Source organism: Meriones unguiculatus, chromosome 9 (genome assembly GCF_030254825.1).
Source record: "Meriones unguiculatus strain TT.TT164.6M chromosome 9, Bangor_MerUng_6.1, whole genome shotgun sequence".
NCBI lineage: Eukaryota > Metazoa > Chordata > Mammalia > Rodentia > Muridae > Meriones > Meriones unguiculatus.
Window position 1 is genome coordinate 24776290 of NC_083357.1, and position 20395 is coordinate 24796684.

Genomic DNA, 20395 nt, shown 5'->3' on the forward strand with positions numbered 1-20395 from the left:
TATCAAAAAGGGGGGGGGTGTAGGTAGAAAACAGAAAAGTAGAACCTAGCAAGACCAGGGAATGGAGTAGAAACTGGAGTGGTGAGTAGAATACTGTGAGTTTCAGAGAAAGTTTGAAGTGCAGCAAGAGGACTCAGCATTGTAAACTCTCAGGCTTTATCAGAACCGCTGTGAAACGTGTGGCGGAAAGGATGAATAAGATGTGGTCCCTGTTGTTACGGAGCTCACAACTTTTCTGTTGCTCTGATGAAATACCATGACCACGAGGGAGGAATGAGGGTGCAATGAGGAAAGACTGGATTAAAGCAAGACTGAGCAGCCTAGTACGGTGAACCCAAATCCTGTGGTTCCATGTCTGCTATCAAGGGCTTCTGTTTCCAAGACCTTAGTTGGCTCCCCCTCCAGCCTTGAAGCCTGAAACATGTGTTGTCCTTGGCCTGGTTCAACTCCCTGTTGTAGCTCTACTTGGCAGATGTTCTGTGGCCCTGGCATTATATTGTTGAGGGCTAGGAAAGTAACGTAATGGTAGCTCACAGAACATATACAGAGAGCCCCAAGTTACACCCCTACTCAACCCAGGCTTCACCTTACAGTGTCACACCATAGCTGCTTGGGACCTGCTTGCAGAGAATCTGACCCTGCCATGCTTCCTGGCCTCAGTGGCTCGAAAAAGTCATAGAGAAATATTCCATGATGTCCTCAGTCATCCACAGCTTCCAAAACCAGTATAACATGCAAGACACTTTAGCGGTGTTCTGCTACCTGCTTGGAATGGACACTGGCCACCTTATGCCATAGTCACAGCAGCTTCAGTGTGCTAAAGCTACTGAGGAAACTTCTCTAGGCTTTCTAAAAGAAGGAAACACCTTAAGCCCTCTCCTTTCTCAGGTTGAAGAGAGCGTTGGGTGAGTGTCTGCCTTCAGGCTGCCTTTCCTATTGCTCCCATGCAGCCCACCGTCTCTGTCTTCTCATTCTGTTTGTTTGTTTTTTCAAGACAGGGTTTCTCTGTATAGTCTTGGCTGTCTTGGACTCACTTTGTAGAGCAGGCTGGCTGGAACTCACAGAGATCTACTTGTTTCACTGAGTGCTGGGATTACAGGTGTGTGCCACCATTCCTGTCTGTCTTCTCATTCTTGATGTTTGCAGTTCCTTTCCCAGTTTTCAGTTTTGAAGCTTTTTAATATTCCAGTGCCAAATATGAAAAACAGATCATCTTTTTGGTGCCTTTCTTGGAAGTGGGGTAGCATGAATCTGGCCTGTGAGGTGGTATGTGTGTTTTTAACATACGATTCTATTTGATCTTTTAGCTACAAAAGAGAGAAACTAAGTGTTCTATTTACCAAAACTTGTCACTGTGTAGAAGGTTAGAATAATATCTGTGTGTCTTCATGAACATATGCTTGAATTTGATTTAATTACTAACTCAGTGAGGTAGCATGTCATTGAGTCAACCTTTGCCCCTCTACATGTCGTATGGTAGTTAGAGAAACATTTCTTCCTTCAAAAACGTCATGAGGAAGAATATTCATCAGGCTGGAGAGATGGCTTAGCGATTAAGAGCACTTGGCTGCTTCTCCAGCGTGTCTGAGTTTGATTCCTGGTACCCACATGGTAGCTAACAGCTGTCTGTAAGTCCAGTTACAGATCATCTAACCCCTTCTTGAGGACTGTGCAGGCCCTGCACACACACAGTGCACGGATATGCAGGCAAAACACTCACACACATAATTTTTTTTTAATTTAAGAATATGTATTTGTGGAGGTGAGGATGCAACTCGGGGCTTTGTATATGTTCAATGAGCACTATTTACCACTAGGTTGCATTTCTAGCCCTTGACAATGTAATTTTAAAAGATTGTCTTATTAATTACTTTTTTAAAATTTTGTAGACTGTAAATCCCATAGCAATTCTTGTGCACCTTCCAGATTACATATACATCAATGATCTGACCTCGGAGTTTTAGAATCCTTCTACCTGGGAAGGTTTTTAAACATTCAAAACAATTTGTTTCCTATGAAGTTTCAGAATAATGGAGGAGGTTGGCATTTTTAATTAATCATATGTTTGATGACCTTAATCCATCTTCTTAGCTATGTATTCTTTGGTGTCAAGGGTCAATCTATAGGGCACCACATTCTGCTTTTACTAAGTAATTAGTCAATTGATCAAGTGTAAAATGTAAATAGTCCCTTTAAAAGCCTAGCTTCTACATACATTAAAAGTTACGACCATTCTCTGAGAATAGGCAGGTTTCCCCTTAAGAAAAAAAAAATGTCAAGGTTATAAAACTAATTATTTTGGTCACTGTTATCAAAATATAATGCAAACCACACACAGAATTTTAAATATTCTAGTCACCACACTGAAAAGCAAAGAATAAGGAAAATTCATTTTAGTAATATATTTTATTGATCTCATATATCCAAAATATCATTATTTAACATTCAATCAATATGAAAATTATTAATAAAATATTTTGCATTCTTTCTAGTTTCATTTTAAACCTATATCTCAGCTGAGATAGGCTAACTTCAAATGCTGGGGGGCTCTTGTGGCAGTGGGTACTACATTGGGTGGTGCAGATTCAGCAAGCAACTGATTGCATTTAAAATATTGTTCATTAGAAGGTCATTCTAAATCAAGGGCACTTTCAGGACATTTAAAATAAAACTCAAAGCAAGAGAGAGGAGATTCACATACCTGTTAAGAATGAATGTGTTTCATAGAGGGAAAGAGCTGTTAAGTAGAATAATTACAGGCTGGAGGTAAAAGCTCACAGGCAGCATGCTTTACTGCTAACCAAGTAACCTTGGAAGGAAAGCTGACATTCTTTTAGATACAATTTAGGAATTATAGAGCATCCGTGTGTCAAACCTTACCAATGTTGACTTAGAATGTGGGGAAAGAGAAGGGGAAAACGGGGGCCAATGACATCTCTACAGTCCCCAGGCCTGAGGAGAATATGTACTCCAGGTTCTGCAATGGGCAGCTTCCATGTCTCCATTCAAGCATTCAAGTAAGACAGAAGAAACTTGAGGGGCTACTAAACAGAGGAAAGATTTCCACAGTAAAGTGACTCCGAGTCATGGTTGCAGAAGTGGAGTCTCTCAAGTCCCGGGGGAATTATTGGGATCTCTTCCTGGATCTCCCAGGCCAGCCTTACAGTTTGATGCTGTCTGTGTGTCACCAGTGTTCCTATGCACTCAACACTCAGGGATGACTCCTCTTACCCTTGAACTTTGCCTTAATTTGAGTCCGTTTGCATGCAAAGATGGGTTTGAAATGTTTGCTGTGGGTTCATCTCATGGGCATGGGAAAGACTATTCAGCGATGAACACTTTAGCCTAGGTGTCTAAGCGCCACTTAGAGTCAACTCTTGTGACAATTATAATATATGGCTTCTATGTGAACAAAGCCATCTTTGAACCACACAGCTGTCATAGTAGTCAAGACCTTATCACAGTCTGTGCCTCTACCAAAGCACCCATGGGTGCATGAAGGAATGAGTCTTCAATTTCCCATCAACAACAGATCCCTTCAGTTTGCCATTTTAAAACTCGGTTTTGTGAAATACACGGTGTAGTGTCCTGTATGGATTTTTTTCCAACTTGACAAAAGCTAGAGTTATTTGGGAAGGGTAACCTCAACTGAGAAAATGCTTCCATCAGATTGCATGTAGGACTGTGGGGTAGTTTTTGCTTAATAATTGATTAAGGAGTGCCCACCCCATTAGAAGTGGCCCAACCCCTAATTAGGTAGTTGAGGGTGGTATAAGACATCAAGCTATGCAAGCTGTGAGGAGTAAGCCAGTAAGTGGTATCCCTCCATGGCCACTGTTTTATTTCCTGCCTCCAGATTCCAACCTTGACTTCCTGCACACATTTCCTTTCATGGTGGACCATAAAAGGGAAAATAAACCCTTTTCTCATTAAGTTTCCTTTGGTTATGGCATTTATCACAGCAAATTGATAGCAACTTAGCATATCCAGCTTTCCTTTTTTTGCTTTACGTCAATAAAAAGAAAAATAAAGGCAGCTCAGTTCAGCTCAAATACACACATGGCTCCGCATGCAGGTGCTAGGTATACATGGAAGAGTAAGAAGACATGGATGGACTCCAAGAATAGGATGGGTACTGAATGTTGGTCTTGTTGGCTATAGCCAGCAAGTGTACTGATGCAGCCCCAGGCAGGTCACCATGGGAAGAAGGTTCAGTGCAATTCAGGGTCCTGTCCTTAGAGGGATACTACTGTCATCTGGAGACAAAAGGGGAGGAATGTATGTGAGTGAGTTGCTGAGAGGAAGTTCAAGAGCATCCTGGAAAAATGGTTCAGGGAGATGGTAATAAGGGCCTTTGCCTTCTCTGGAATGCAGCTACAGAGGATCATGACTTGATTTAGCGTAAGTTGGACTACTTCCCAGAAGCACAGTGCCTGTTCTTCTCTCTTCCTGTAGGATCCTGGCCTGCTCTCTTGTCTCTGCTTTCTGCGGACTCCAAAGTGCTGGGTTAGGAGGCCTTTGAGTATATCCTCAAAGTCACCATTCTAGATGGTTAAGTTTCTATAAGTAGATAATCAATGTATACAGTACTGGGTTTCATATAGAAATTTTCACACAGTTCCATAATGTGCTTTGACCAGAGATCCACATATTCTCACTCTCTCCTCTTTTCCTCCTCACTCCTCTTGGTAGTCCTGTTCTAGAAAACTTTGCTTCTACTTTCATGCCATGCATACATGTATAACTATATGCATTTGTATTAAACTTAGGATGTAGAAGCAAGAAAAAAATTCACCATTTGTCTTTGTGAGTCTGTCTTAATTCATTCAATATTATAATCTCAGGTTATATCCACTTTGCTGCATTATATATATGTACCATGCTTCTGTCCTAGAGAGATGGATCAATGGTTAAAAACACTTGCTATTTATCTTAGCCAGTATTCTAGGAAGAGACTCCATGACCACTGCAAAGCATTTAACCGGGGCTTACTTACAGCTTCAGAAGTTTAGTCCATTGTCATCATGGCAAGGTGCATGACAGCACATAGGCAAACATGGTGCTGGAATAGCAGATGAGAGTTCTACATCTGGATTCATAGGTACCAGGAAGTAAGGGACACTAGGACTGGGTTGGGCTTTGGAAATGGCAAAGACTACCCCCAGTGATACACTTTCTCCAACAAGGCCACACCTACTTTAGCAAGGCTACACCTTCTAATCTCTCTCTCTCTCTCTTTCTCTCCCCCTCCCTTCTCTCAAGTAGTACCACTCCCTGATGACCAAGTATTCAAATATATGAGCCTAGGGAGAAATTCTTATTCCAATCACCGCACTACTCTTGCAGAGTTTGGTTCCCAGCATCCACATATTGACTCACAGCCATATATAACTCCATTTTCTAGGGATTCTGATGTGCTTTTTAGACCTCCATGGGTACTAGACACTCATGTGGTACATATGCACACTCACAGACAAAACACTATACACATAAAATAAAATAAGTAAATCTTAAAATTATAGATAGACAGACAGATGGATATCATGCTTCCTATACTCATCCCTGTGTTGTCCAAAGCCTAAGTCAATTCTAAATATTTAGCCATTGTGAATGGCACTGTATTAAGCATCGATATACAAGCAGTGGTACAGAATAATTTACACACCATATATGAGACATAATGGGATATGTTTACCATATCACAAAGGTTTAACATTGCCATGTATTCATTAGGGACTAAAAAATTAGAAGTATATGAATGGTCATTTGACAGATAAGAAAGCTGAGGTTTAATGAAATCAATCTACTTGTTTATTGTCATAGAACCAAGTGGCAAGAGTTATGATTCAAATTCACCTCTGAAGCTATCATGTAGTACTGAATGGATTTGAAAGGAAACAAACAAACAAACAAAAAAACTCTCATAGGGAGCATGTGTCTAAGCAGTGTGATGATGTGAGATTGTGTGCTAGCCCCACCCTCAATGAGGCTGGCTTTGATGTTCCAAATATATCAAAGAATTATGAGTGGTTGGCTCAAGGAATCGTAAGACTTTTCCACTTTCAAATCCCTCCACTCCAGGGCTAATCTTCAGAGCTCAGTATGTTCTGGTCCTGAGAGGACTGGCCCTGGGTATGGGGCCATCCTCAGAAAGAATTTCCCTTTGAGGCTAAGTACTAGCTTGAGCTGCTGGGTAGCATAAAAGCCTCCCGAGGGGCATTCTTTGCAGCCTCCTGGAGAAGCAGAAGGTTCTGGAGGAATGAAAAAGGAATCTTGAGCTCAAGAGAACTTGAAAGGCCTGGACTGGATTTTTCTTTTAATTATCACTTTCAAAGTTTCCTTTCTTTCTCTTTCCTTCTTTCTTTTTTTTTCCTGCCTCTGTTCCAGTGGGCTTTTGAGACAGAGACAGTTTTCTGTCTTTTCATGCCCAACTGGACTGATCAGAAAGCTTTGTAAACCTGGAATGCAGGCAGAAAATCCTTTCATTTCCCCTCTGCCTTTTCCCTTTTCCCTGATGGTCTGACGGTCTGGCAGGGGTCCTTGCTGAGGAGGGGCATGGACCATAATTAAAGACTAATTAAAACACTGCAGAGCAGGTTTTCACTTCTGCCTCTTAATTTCCCCAAAGAGAACTGGCCCCTGCCCTGCCTTTAGAGTGAGACCCTGCGAGGTCACTGGGGTGAGATGAGCTTGTCCAGTTACAGGCAAGTTGCTTGCATGCAGGCTCTGACAGGCCCTCCCTGTGGCCTGGAAAGGGCCTACCATCAAAGAAAGAAATATCATTTGCACCAGGGCATTCTCCTTTTCAAGCTATTCTCTAGGTCATTTCTCTATCCACCTACATAGTAAAGACACTGTCCAAGGTAGGCAAGTATATAAAATAATACAATCAACTCTTTGTTTGAAAGAGAGCAGGGAAACTCAGGATTGCATAGAGGTTTCTGGGCTTTGGAGCTTGAGTTTTATCAGAGATCTGACCTTAACGCTCAGTTTTGCTGCTTTTTTTCCCCTCTATTTCCCTGGGTTCCTTTTGCTGTTTGAGATTTCTCATTATAATCAGGTCTTATATCCTGACTAGAGGTAGAAAGGACAGGAGGGAGAGAGAGGGAGGGAGGGAAGCAAAGATGGAGGGAGCGAGGAAGGGAGGGAGGGAGAAAGGAAGTGCTGAGCTGAAGTGTTTAGCTTTTGCCTGCCATGTGCTTTTAGGTAAAGTAGCATAGTGTGTCCCTGTCTCTAATCATAAGAAGCCTTTCTTAAGATACACCTTTAAGGTGACAAAAGAGAGATTAGGCCCTATGTGGAGGTGCCTGTTTATGGTCCCAAGATGTCTAAAGCTCTGATTCTGTAACAAAGATGTCCAATAAAACTGTGAGGTAACTCGCTTGTATTTCAGAATGGCTCATTTGTCTTATCAGCTTATGATGAGTCAGGTTCAAAACAGAGATCTCTTATTGCTGGTTTTATGGCCATGATGGTCATCCTTACTTTTCCAGGTAGCCCCAGATGGGAAGAAGGAGAAATTTCTGAAAGCCACGGTGTTTTACACATCTCAAGCTGGGCTTGGGACTTGGATTTTATATGGCATCTGTTCCCACATCTGATATTCATTCTATGAATCTCATTACGACAGCAAGTCAGCATGTCGACCTCATCCAGACATGGTGTCAAGAGTGGTCTGTGCGAGACGTTGACCAGTCTACTAAATTGGAGTCAGCCGTTGTTACCTCCCTCAATGGCTGCAAGCAGAGCTCCCTGCACTTTTGCGCATGTTTAGATGACACATGTTCTAGAGCAAATGGATTGTTTAAAGAAGTCAAAAGGAAAGGAGGAGGACTGAGTCACTCCTGAGAAGATGAAGCTTCTGTTGGAGGCAGCAGAACAATTCAACAGGGCTGTTTCTACAGACAATTGAATTGTACTTCTAGTCAATCTAATTGCCTGTGTCCTGGGACTGTCTGTAGAAAGGAGACCTAGGATTACCCTCCTTGCTCTTGTCTAACTTCTCAGCCCTCCGACATCTATCTTGTCCTTAATCATTCATCCTATAAGTGAACTCATGTGGAGCCTAAGATCAGGCTCGTTTGTGGCCCAGGCCACCTCTTTATCTGTTTTGAAGTTTAACCCAGGGAGGGTCCCAAGTCCAGACATTTGCTCCTGGAAATACTTACAGCAAACACTCATGTATTTGAACAGTGGCTCAGGTTTCTATGACATGTGTAGACTTACTCTCTTCTGAAATCTTGAATTTTATAAAAAGAGTTTATTTTGCATAGCTCAGGGCTATTATAAACCAGGATAAAATAAAAATAAGAGAGAGAGAGGGAATGAGAAAGGAAATGAATCATTGAACATGTGTCTGCTGAAAAAAAAATGGCAATGTCACAGCCATTTGTTATTATTGTGACAGCATTTTGTTGGGTACTTTACAAACATTTTCTAATTAATGTACTCATTTATTTGTTCAATAAGCTTCAAGTCTCACGCAGGGACTGAGGGACTGAAGTTTAATACAGTGTAAAAGAGCTAGAGTTCTACCTTCACGGAGGCCACTCTCCAATAAGGGAAGAGGATAATCAGATGAGTCTTCAAATATAACTTTGAAACAGGAATGTACATTCCTGAACGTTCAAGAGCTCTTAACCCAACTACTGTGACAGAGCCTATCTGAGGCCTGGTTTCCTCGAAGGGTAGAATGATGCAATGGGTAGTCACTGAAGGAGATAAGAAAGTAGTTTGTGGCTCGTGAGCACAAGTAACGACAGGACAGACCACATTTTTCAATGCCCCAGCATGAGTATTTAACCCACAGATTGAAGGCTGTCTATTGATAATAGCTGATATCCTCTAACACAAAATTACAAAGTTACCTACAACATTTTGAGATTTTTTTTTATAATTCTTTGTACCTTGGTTGCATATAGTTGGTTACCAGTTCTCCAGTGTGACCTTTCTAGATGATGACATCTTGTTACAATACCAAAGGTTGGATGTGCTTGTCAGAGGAAGGAATGTTCTCTTCCAGACAGAAGGATCAGAAGAAAAAAAGGGCACTGTGATTATACCAATAGAGAGGCTGTGCCATTTAGAAAGCCATTTTATGGCATATGTGCCTGTGAGGCCCCACTAGGAAGGTTTTAGGGCTAAAGCAACCTGCTACCCTCAGATGGAGTCATTATTAACTTGAGGACTTTCTTCCCCAGATTTTAGGCAAAATCTGAAGACCTGATTGTAACAATGGAGGTCAGGGGCAGGGGTGTTTTCTGGATCTAGGTCTAGAAGCCAAAGCCTATGCCAAATATCCTACAGTGCATAGGACAGCCTTTCCTCACAACAAAAAATATTGAGCCCCAGGGTCAATATCTTCAATGCAGTTAAGGGCCTCAGTAGAAAAACTCTGTACGTATAGGAGGATGTCAGGTTTCTGGTGTCTGGAGCACTTCTCCACACCTTAGCCATTTGTCTTTCTCAGCACATTTTCCTATATTTGGTGAAATGCCTGTTTCTAGAATTCATCATGTCAACTCTTCTAGGCCCTTCTGTAGGACCTTAAATGAAGGAACTGGCTGACTGAGGGAAGGGGCCACACTCTTCTGTTTCTTCTGAATGGATTTCTTGGACTCTGGAGTTCACTGCCTGCATGAAAATCCTGGCTGGAATGCTTTAGCATGAAGGAGGATCTGATCAACTCAGATAGGCTCATAATCATTCAGATACCAACTCCTCTCCTGGCAGCCAGCTCATCACCAATCCTTACCAGGTTTGCTCCAAAATGGTCTCAAGTTCAGGGACTTGGTATCTCTACTTCTCTATCCAGCTGGAGCCAAGGAACATTTTCAACTAGTCTTCTATTTTTTTTTTCTCTTCACTCTAATTGTTTGTTTGATCTGCTCCTAGTTAGGTCTGGTTACTCCTCTGCAAACCATGGCTCTCCTCCTGCAGCTGTGCACCTCTTTTCTTGGTTGTGTCTTTGCCTCTACCTTTTAATACTTCTCTAGAAATTCCCATGACCTGTCCTCTCAGTACATTGCCTTCTTTGCTGCTGTACCACCTCCTCCTTTCCCAACTGTTCTAGTTCAACTGCTACAATCCATCCTTTGCAACATCCATATTTTCATGTATTTGTCTTCACATGAGTTATTGAACAACTTTAAAGTCATATTCTCTCTCTCTCCCTTCATTCCTCCTTCTCCCCCTTCACTCCTTCTCATTCTCTCCTTCTCCTCCTCCTTCCCCCTGTTCCTATCTCCCTTCTCCTTCCTTGCCCTTTCCTTCCTTCCTCCCTCAAGACTAGGCTGGCAGCTCAGTGAGTGTTAGTGTCTTAGTCTTAGCGAGATATAGTGTCTGCCTATATCTGCCTCACTAGTTCTAGGATTGAATTTTTGTTGATGTATATATATATATATATATATATATATATATATGTATATATATATATATATATATATCAGATGTGCCCTCTGTCTGTGCCAGTGAGGAGTCCATGATAGACATTCCATAAACTCTTGAGTAAATGAGTGAGTGGATGATAAAACTCTCTTCCATAGGGACAAGAGCTAAGATTGAGCAAGGTTTGCGATTGAGAAAGGAGGTGTTCAGTGGTGAGTTGGAAAGCCCAGGTGAAAGTTGCTGGGGCCTTGAGGACAGTGTGTTTCTGAATGAGGACAGGTGAGATTGCTTTTCATCAGTAGGAAACAGAGGAGCCAACTCCTCTATTTGGCAGCCTTGTCAGAAGTCATTGCTGCTTTCTACTTTTGGTCCCATCCCCAAAGTCAGTGTATTACAGGTGGTCTAGCCTTCTGCCAGGGAACACCAGGGACAGAGTAGAGGCTAGCTCCCCTTTGGACATTGTGTTACAGTAAGTTTATCATTTCCAAGTCTAGTTTACTTTAATTTTGTGTGTGCTGATTTAATGATGAAAGGATTTGTTGATACTCTTGTTGCCACTAAAAATTTAGTATCTTTGTTAACACTCAAACATTTATTCCAACCTCTATCTAGTAAGATCCTCCTTAGAGTACAATGGGATGAGGCAGAGTGAGTTCATTTCACTAAACACTTCTGGTGAATGTCTTATTGATCCACACATGACATCACAAAGAATCCATCTTCACTGAGACTTTTTGAAAAAATTGATTGGTTTCTTACAGATTTTTATTTTTTATTCCATATATTTTTAATATACTCTATATATTATGTATTAATATAATACATAAGAGAAATATATATATATTATATATTCTTGTTTGTGCTCAGGCATGGATGTGGAGCCTGGAGTTTAACCCTAAGTGTCTCCCTCAGTTGGTCTCTACCTTTCTCTTTGAGTCTGGATGATTCAGCTTTACAGCCTGGACAGCAAATCCTAGAGATGCTCTTATTGCTGCCTTCCCAGCCTCCGGTGCTGGGATCATGGGCGCACACTGCAGCAGCTGGCTCTGTTCGTGGGCACCGTGTGGTCCTCACGCTTCTGCATCCTGTTTAATCACTTGGCTCTGAATGTTGCTCACTGTGAATTTCAAATCCTGTAGCATTTGTCTCTTAAAATAGTCAGAAATAGCGAGTCAGTATAGTCTCATTATTAAGAGTATAATTCTTGAACACTACAACTTAGATTAAAAGATTCCTTAGGTTTATGGCCTTGGACAGTTTACATAATTTTAGAGATGCTCTGTTTTTTCATCCATTGTTTCTTTCATATTTAGAATGAAAAGTTAATGAGGCCTAATGGATTTGTTTTGCATTTACTTATACACTTGTTTGGTTTTGAAGGTTCTGGATAGAAACAAAGAAGAGGTAAATAAGTATTGTAAACATTCATTCAACGTTTATTGGGGCTACCTTTCTTTCTGTTCACTTTCCATCCTGACCTCGATGCTTGTTTATGCTAAGCAGGAGGCGGAATTGAGACACTACAAAAAGGCAAAGTATAAACACTGCCTCTGACTTTTTCTCTCAGTCCAGTAGAAGACCACACACACACACCATATCACACCACACAATTACATATGCACACTCACACACCTACACTTACACACACACATGCACATGTGCAGATGTATGCACATGTGTGTACACAATACATACACACACAGAGACACACATATACACACAGACACATGCTACATGAATATAGGGATGGAAGAAGGCTTTGTGGAAGACACTGCATTTCTGCTGGGCCTTAGAGGATGACAGATACAGGCCTTGTTAAGGAGAAGGAAGTAAAAAGGCTCTCCTGGCATTGGTATAGTCAGGGAAAGTCCACTGGTTTCATAAGTCAGGCTTTCCAGATATCTGGAAACTGCTAAAGGGTGGGCCAAACTGAAGGAGATTATTGGAGGTGTTTGTGGTTGGTTACAAACTTGTGACAGCATGTAGTCTACTTAGTTCCTAAAGCCTTTATTAGTTTCCTATTCTTCCCGGAGCAAGCACACCTACAGAAGTTTACAGTAACCAATACCAACAGTGTGAGGATCCAGCGCATAACGTTTCTCTGTCTATTCAGCTGCGAGAGACCACTTCTCTGGTATGACTTGGATCATTCTGTGTTGTGGTCCTTTAGGTGTGGAACCTTTATGAGGTAGAGCCTTGCTAGAGGAAGTGGGTCATTGGGAGTGCACCTTAAGGTTATTATAGCCCAATACCACTTCCTGTCCACCCTGGGCTTCCTGGCTGTGGACTCACTATGATTACTTTCATGCTGTTGCTTCCATATTCTCCCAGCCATGATGGACTCTTTTCCCTCAAACTACAATCTGAAATAAACCCTACCTCCCTCAATTTCTATTTTGACGGGAGTTTGTCAAAACCGAGATGAGTAATTAAGAAAGCTAAAATGATACGCTCAGGATGCGAGGCTAAGCACTGCACTCAGGGTCAGCCGCTTTGGACCCAGAGAAGAGCATGTCTGATTGCATGCGGGTTGATGCCCCAGGTCCCGCCTCTGAGAAAAAGGTATCGGACGGGTCCGATGCTCTTTGGGTGGATGACACCTAAATGAACATCTGTACAAAGTCCCAATTTATTTCTAATATCAGAGATCAGACCTCTACTCTTGCCTGATGCGTCTAAAACAAAAAGGGGGAACTGTAGAGAGCTGCAGAATGCTATGCCTTAAAGATGGAGCTGGTTTCCGCCTTCCACCTTCCCGATGGTGAGTGCTCTCTGTCAGGAACAACTCCACATTTGGCTAAGGCCGAGGATCTGGCTTGCTTCCATGTATGTGGACCTATCTGCATTGCCCCCGTGGCATGCCTGGGTTGGCTACCCAGAGGCTATTTAAGCTGTGGGCTGGCTTTCCCCGGGGTCCGAGGATTGTTCAATGTTCCTGAATAAACTGCATTGAAAAAAAAAAAAAAAAAAAAAAAAAAAGAAAGTCTCTAAAGGTCTCAATATCAATCCAAGTGTAAACATTTTATAGTTTGAACATTTTATATTAATTCAATGGAAATCTTTTGGTCTCAGAAGTTTTACTAATAGGAATGACCCATTTTATATAATCTATACATATTTATTTGAAGACTCACTTATATGCAATCTTGACCAAGGATATTGATGTTTAAGGGCTACACTTGTGGACACTATTCTTCTTCTCTCTACTTCTTATTAGCCAAGAGCCATGTGACTTATCTTCTTTTCCATGTGTCATCCTTTGACAATGCTCAAGGTCCAAAGTACGGAAAAATAAAACTAATAAACATGAAAGTATTGTTAGGGACAGGGGAACAAATGTGATCTCAGATAAAACTCATAGCACTAAATCTGGTGCAACTACACCAAACATTATTTATCCATGTGTATCAAATAGCTTGATTTAGAAGACTGTTTACCTTAATCATTTAAGTTTTGATCTGATGTTACTTTGAATCGTCAAACTAAATTTTATAGTTTAACTGTGGATTTCAATCTACTGTTCAGAATAATTAAAATATTAAAGGAAAAGCTTCTAAGTGTCCATAAGTATAGACCAAAATGAATGCAAAATTTTGGCTTACTTTTACTGATATTAAAAAGAAAAATTGATGATAGTAAGTTTCGTAACAAAAGCTGATTACATATAGTCCATGTAATGAAATCATTTTAAAAGGAGAAATAGATCTCATAGCTCTCTCTCTCTCTCTGTCTCTGTTTCTGTCTCTGTCTCAGGAGCACACATTTAGTCTTGTTTTTCTCTCTATTTTAGAGTTTATATTGCTGTGGTAAAACACCATGACTTAGCAAACCTAGGAGAGGAAGCATTTACTTCAGCTTACAGTTCTGTTTCACAGCCCATCACAGAGAAGTGAGGGGAGGGACTGGAGGCAGGCACTGGTACGGAGGCCTTGCAGGAGAGTTGCTCACTGACAGCACTCATGGCTTGGTCAGCCAGCCTTCTTACAGCACTCAAGAACACCAACCCAGGATGGCCTTACCACAGCGAGCTAGGTCCTCCCACATCAATCATAAAAATGCCGCACAGACTTGCCCACAGGCCAGTATGGCAGCAGCATGTCTCAGTTAAGTTCCCTCTTCAAAATTGTCTCTTTTTTGTGTCAACCCGACACATGTCAACCTGCGTGGAACTATCCTGCACATTCTCTTTCAGCAATACTCATTTAGATACAAATCTATAGATATGTGAATACTTTTTTCTTCTCTTTCTGTGTGAAAAATATAGTATTTTTTTTAAAGTACTACTATTTGCAGTCTTAAAAGGAAAATTGTGTGCTGACCTCTGGCCAGATCTGGCACCAGCCTTCTAGATGGAGATGCTCTAGAATACCAGGGGCAGATACTTTAGGAAGAACCTTCATTTTATCTTGTTGTCAGTAAGTTGGGATTCTAGACTTGTCTTGAGAGTTCCAAATGTAAGGCTGCCTAGACAGTGACCAGCCTTTCTTGGAAATGCAGTCCTGGTATCATCTCTGTGCCCTTCTCGGGATGGAAATGCACTCAAAGGGGCCCAGAGAAGCTAGTGTTGGAAGTTGGAGCTGAAGGCTTTTCTTCCTCCAGCTGCTGCAGTCAGACCCCACAGGTCTGAAAGACAACCTCAGATGGAGGTCATGTGTAAGTTTTAGGTTGTGCCTTCACAGTCTCATTTAGCACTCTGCTGTTTCCTGTATAAACAAAAAAACAACCACCAAAACCAACAATGTTGCTCCTTTGTAATTCCTTCCTAGTTGCCCAGGTCTACATTTCAGCATCTTCAACATGCATCTGGGACAAGAATAACCCTTGGAGGAGCTATTCAATGCTTCTTACAGTAGTGGAAAGCTTCATGCAGTCATGTCTACATGATCACTAAGAGTCCACAATTAACATGAATAAGCATTTTCTTCTGGTTTATACTCTGCTACCTGCTCTTACACCCATCTTCTCTCATCTGGTCCTATGTTCACTCTCTGTGAAAGGATTCTAGTTATTACTGTGTTTCCAGTGAGGGGACCACAGGACAGAAAGGAGATAGCACTCTCTGAGGACTGTTGTCAGGATACATTCACTTGTATGTCTGGAAAGACCGTACCAACTGACTAAAGACAAAGGAGACTTTATCACTTGTGGCAGTTTCAAGCCTGAGAGGCACCAGAGTCAGGTACAGATGGATGCAAGTGTTTGAGAGATGTTATCAGACTCTTCTGTCACAACTAGACTCAGTTTTCCCTATGATGTCTTTGCTTCTCACACCTTCTTTACCTAGGGTATCTGGATGGCTACCTGAAGCTCCAAACTAGCTGGAAGCCACAGTAGAAAGACAACTGCTGTTTTCTCCACACTGTGAAGTTTTCCCCAAACAGTAGTCCCTGTTTGGTCCAATCTTTCCTCCCCCATTCTACTATACCTGTCTCTGTCCAGGAATGGGGAAGTTCTGGTTGGTGATAGAGTGGGCTGAGGTCAGACTTACAACATGATGTGAACTGAGAACAAAGAGATTTATCAAACTAAAATCATGCCATTCACAGAAAGGGCATGTGCATGAGGAAACAGCAGTGCCAGCCTACATGGTATCCAAGTCAGATGACAGATAAGTAGCAAGGCTAGCGTTTCTCAGGGAATGCTGGACTCTGAGTGACTACAGCAAATCCATCCCAAACAGGTCCATGGGCTATGTATAAACACCCTTACACTGTGCCTTACTTCTAACCCTAGGACACTTGAGCTCTGGACAACTTGGATGTCCTTGAAGCCTATAGGCACTAAGCATTATCTATACAAATGTATGCCATGGTTCATTTGCATGACCACTTTCAAGCATTCATGTAGCTAGAATTAGCAAAATAGAAATTAGCTTTATAGCATCACTGAATTCAATCAGTAGAGCTTTCCAGAGGCCCTCTGTGATAGACTCCTATGCTGTGCCCTGTCTTCTCCTGCTTCAGATGTCCATCTCTTTTGCCCTCCTGAATGAGGATTGAGCATCTTCCCTAGGGTCTTCCTTGTAGTTTGGCTTCTTTAGGAGTATAAATTATAGTCTGTTTATTCTATATCATATGTCTAATAACCACTTATAAATGAGTATATACGATGTGTGCTTTCTGTTTCTGGGTTACCTCATTCAAGATGATCTCTTCCAGTTCCCTCTATTTACATGCAAATTTCATTATTTCTTTGTTTTTAATAGCTGAGTAGTATTCTATTGTATAATGTACCACAATGTGTGTGTTCATTCCTTTACTGAGGGACATATAGGTTGTTTCCAGATTCTGGCTGTTACAAATAGAGCTGCCATGAACATGGTTGAGCAGATGTCCTTGTTGTATAGTTTTGACCATATTTTGGATATATGCCTAGGAGTGGTATAGCTGGATCCTGAGCTAGCAATATTCCTAATTCTCTGAGAAATTGTGATGTATTGAAGCAGAAGCTAAGACTTATAGCCAAACTTTGGGCAGAATGCATGGAATTTTACAAAAGAAGGGGGAGACAGGAGCTCCAAAAGGAGACCAAGAGAGCCAAAAACAAAAACACCCCCAAAACAACAACAACAAAAGCTGAGCCCTGGGGTCCCTGAAGGGAATAATACCAAAGACATTCATGGAGAGGACCTAAAACCCCGGCCTAGATGTAGCACATAGACTCAGTCTCCAAGTGGGTTCCCTAGTAAGGAGAGCAGGGGCTGCTGTCTCTGGCATGAACTTAGTGATAGGCTCTCTGATCACCTCCCCCTGGGAGGTGCAGCCTTGGCAGGCCACAGAGGAAGACAATGTAACCAGTCCATCCTGATGAGATCTGATAAGCTAGGGTCAAATAGAAGGGTAGGAGGAACTCCCCAATCAGTGGACTAGGGGAGGGACATAGGGGGAAAAGAGTGAGGGAAGGTGGGGATAGGAGGAGAGGAAGGAAGGGGCCACAGGCAGGATACAAATTGAATAAATTATAATAAGTGATAATAATAATAAAAACATCATTGAATTCCTGGTGCTTTGAGCTCTCATATATATATTATTAGTGTATATATAAATTTCATGGTACACAAAGTTAATAGGAAGTTTTCCTGTCTACAGGAGGAAAGGAAACAGGTTTGGAGTTTACCTTTGCCACCATTTTGAGCAAATGCTCCCTCAGGCCTCACTTTCCTGATCAGGGTTATGGGAGTTCCTCTGTCCTCCCTCACAGCCTTACAGTGATGTTTCTGTATGAGACCTGGAGTAAATACAGAAGCATAGCTTAAAACTTATAAAATAGCATTGGTGTTTTATTTTTACTTACCCCATGTTCAAGGAGGCTGCTTTTAATGTGTTCTATAAACCGCTAATGACCCATGATGCAAAATATGCTTGTCCATTCCTGAAGTAATTGAGCAGATCAATGAATGCCTTCTGTTGTATGTGGGGAGCAGCAGACCTATAGATTTTTAGGTGCCCTCCATCCAAGTCTTTATATTCTAGGAAGCACATTTTCTCTTTCTCATGGAGGAAATGATCAGCCATTTCCAACTTCTGCATGTACTACTGTGCCATATCAGGCAGTAAAGTGCAATTGGGCATCCTAGGGAACCTAGACACAACCAGCACCGTTAACATGTGCCACATTTACAGTTTTTTTACACGAACACATAAATACTTCTAAATCTAGGTTCCATGTATGAGAGAAAGTGTACTGAGCCTTCTGAGCCTTCAGTCGCATGCATTTCCTGGTAATGCCATGCTACCTTTGTGTTCTTTATGGCTGTGTTACACTCAGCTGCGTGTGCATCATATTTTCTTTACTCTTTTCATGTACTGATAGGCATCCAGGCTGGCATTGTGGCTGTTGTGAATAGTGCAGCAGTAAACATGGATATGCAATTATCTCCGTGGTTCTTGACTTTGCTTCTCCAGAGTTCATACTTTTGAGAGCATTATGTACAAGAACACCCTGGTGTGGGGAGCTTCAAAACAGAGCTTGACGGTGGTAGGAGCCGATGAACTGCTGAGCAGCTTCCGGCAGGCATGTAAGGCAAGAGGAAGCCCCACATACTGCGTTGAAGAGAACTGTGAAGCAGTATGTTGATAACGAGACATGGAGCTGTCTCAACTGCAAAGCCAGAAGTCCCAGATAGAGCCCCCACTGCTGCTCTCTTGCTGTGAGGCCTCTCTGGGCCTCAACTTTCTCACATGTGAACTGGGAATCATGAACGAGTCGTCCATAGCATTAATAGTCAGGAAGAAATGACCAGGGTATAGAAGGTTATAGTGGGTGTGCCTGCTGGTGTCACTGTTGCCATCCTACAGCACTGTCCAGGAGCCACATCTCTAAAGAAGATGTAAGTCTGGAAGAAGCAAGTGGTGAAATGAAACCACTGGGAGCCAGAAAGCTTATCACAGTGGCCTAGGCAGCAGGGGAAGTCTCTCTAGATCCCACTCTCTTATCAGATGACCTTGAACAAGTTATTTGCTGCCTCAAGGCCACAGCTGTCTCCTCTGACATCCAGGAATGATAATTGTACCTCTTTGTGCTATTGGGAGGATTGAATGACAAGGCCCAGAAAGCACTTAGCACAGTACCTGTGTATATCAAGTAACCAGAAAGTAATAAGCATCATTAAAAGGAAGACACAAAATTAGATTCCAGGCTGTCACTCAAGTTGTTCCTGGGGAGGCAGGGACCTGGCATTGAGACGAAACTTGGGGCTGTGGTGCCAAGTACAAGCAGGACTGGGAAAGGCCGGCCACACACTGCAGAAGTTTCTCATGTTGTCAGTGCTGCAGGGAGTCTTGGCTTCCCTCTCCAATCTGCTGGAAAAGTAGTAGCTGAAAGGCATCATCGTTGCTATGATTTGTTACAGGAACATGTGACTACATAGTACTTTTTGTCCAAGGAGAGTGAGAAGAGGAAAGGGCATAAGGGTACTTTGGGGGTCATATCCAGAGGCAGTCATTATTCTTTCTTTCCTTTCTTTTTTTTTCTTTTCTTTCTTTCTTCTTCTTCTTTTTTTTTTTTCTTTGAGACAGGGTTTCTCTGTGTAACAGTGATTATTCTTTAAGCGGGCCTTGTCTCCATCATGAGTCAGACAAATACTTTGTCCTCATAGTTGGAAAATAAAGCAAGATTCATAAGGGAATTAATAAACAAGCCCAAGAATTCTCGTCTGCCTTTTAATTATAGAAGAGTGATTGCTATGCTAATCATAATCAACATCAAGGTCAAAAGTTGCCACCACTCCGGAATGAACATTTAGAAAATAGATTAGCTCAAGTCCCCATGCTATTTCTGAACTCCCGGCTCACACGGCTTCAAAATAGAACACTGTGTCTTTTAAGAGCAGCTATATAATGCTGATGAATTGATTAACTAAATGTTGCTGCACAGACCTGCCAATGCCCACAGCAAGGAGACCCATACAAAGGGCCGTGAATCAGATTGGCTGCGGGTGATTTGTTGACTTAAGATCTTGCTTCCTATCTGGCAGGCATCGCTATCAGGTGTGTTAAAAGTACTTAGGAGTTAGATTGATGCAAAAAAAGAAATAAACATAAATGTACTTGGTGAATATGGATTTGCTTTAATATATCCCCGAGTATTGGCATCTTTATTATACCCCTCTGTCTGTGACTTCATAAAATTTTACTCCTGTCTCACACCACACACAAAAATAGATTCCAGTTATAAAACAAAATGAAGTTAAAGTTATAGGATATTATCCATGTTAGAGAACATTACTTGGCCTTGAAAAGGAATGAAGGACTGTTACATGCTACAACATCGATGTTTGCTACTTTGTGCTTTTTTTCTTTCTTCCACCCTTCTCTGCCCCCTTTCTTCTTCTTCCCTTTCTACCACCTAACACTAGATATGAGAGAAAAAAGATAGAAAGAAAAGAGGAGAGATGCCTGGACAAAGTCAGGGGTCAGAAAATGACATTATTATTAGACTATTTCTTGCCGATTAGGGCCATTGAGCACGCTGGAGCAAGTTTGATCTTCACCAGCAGGATATCTAATTT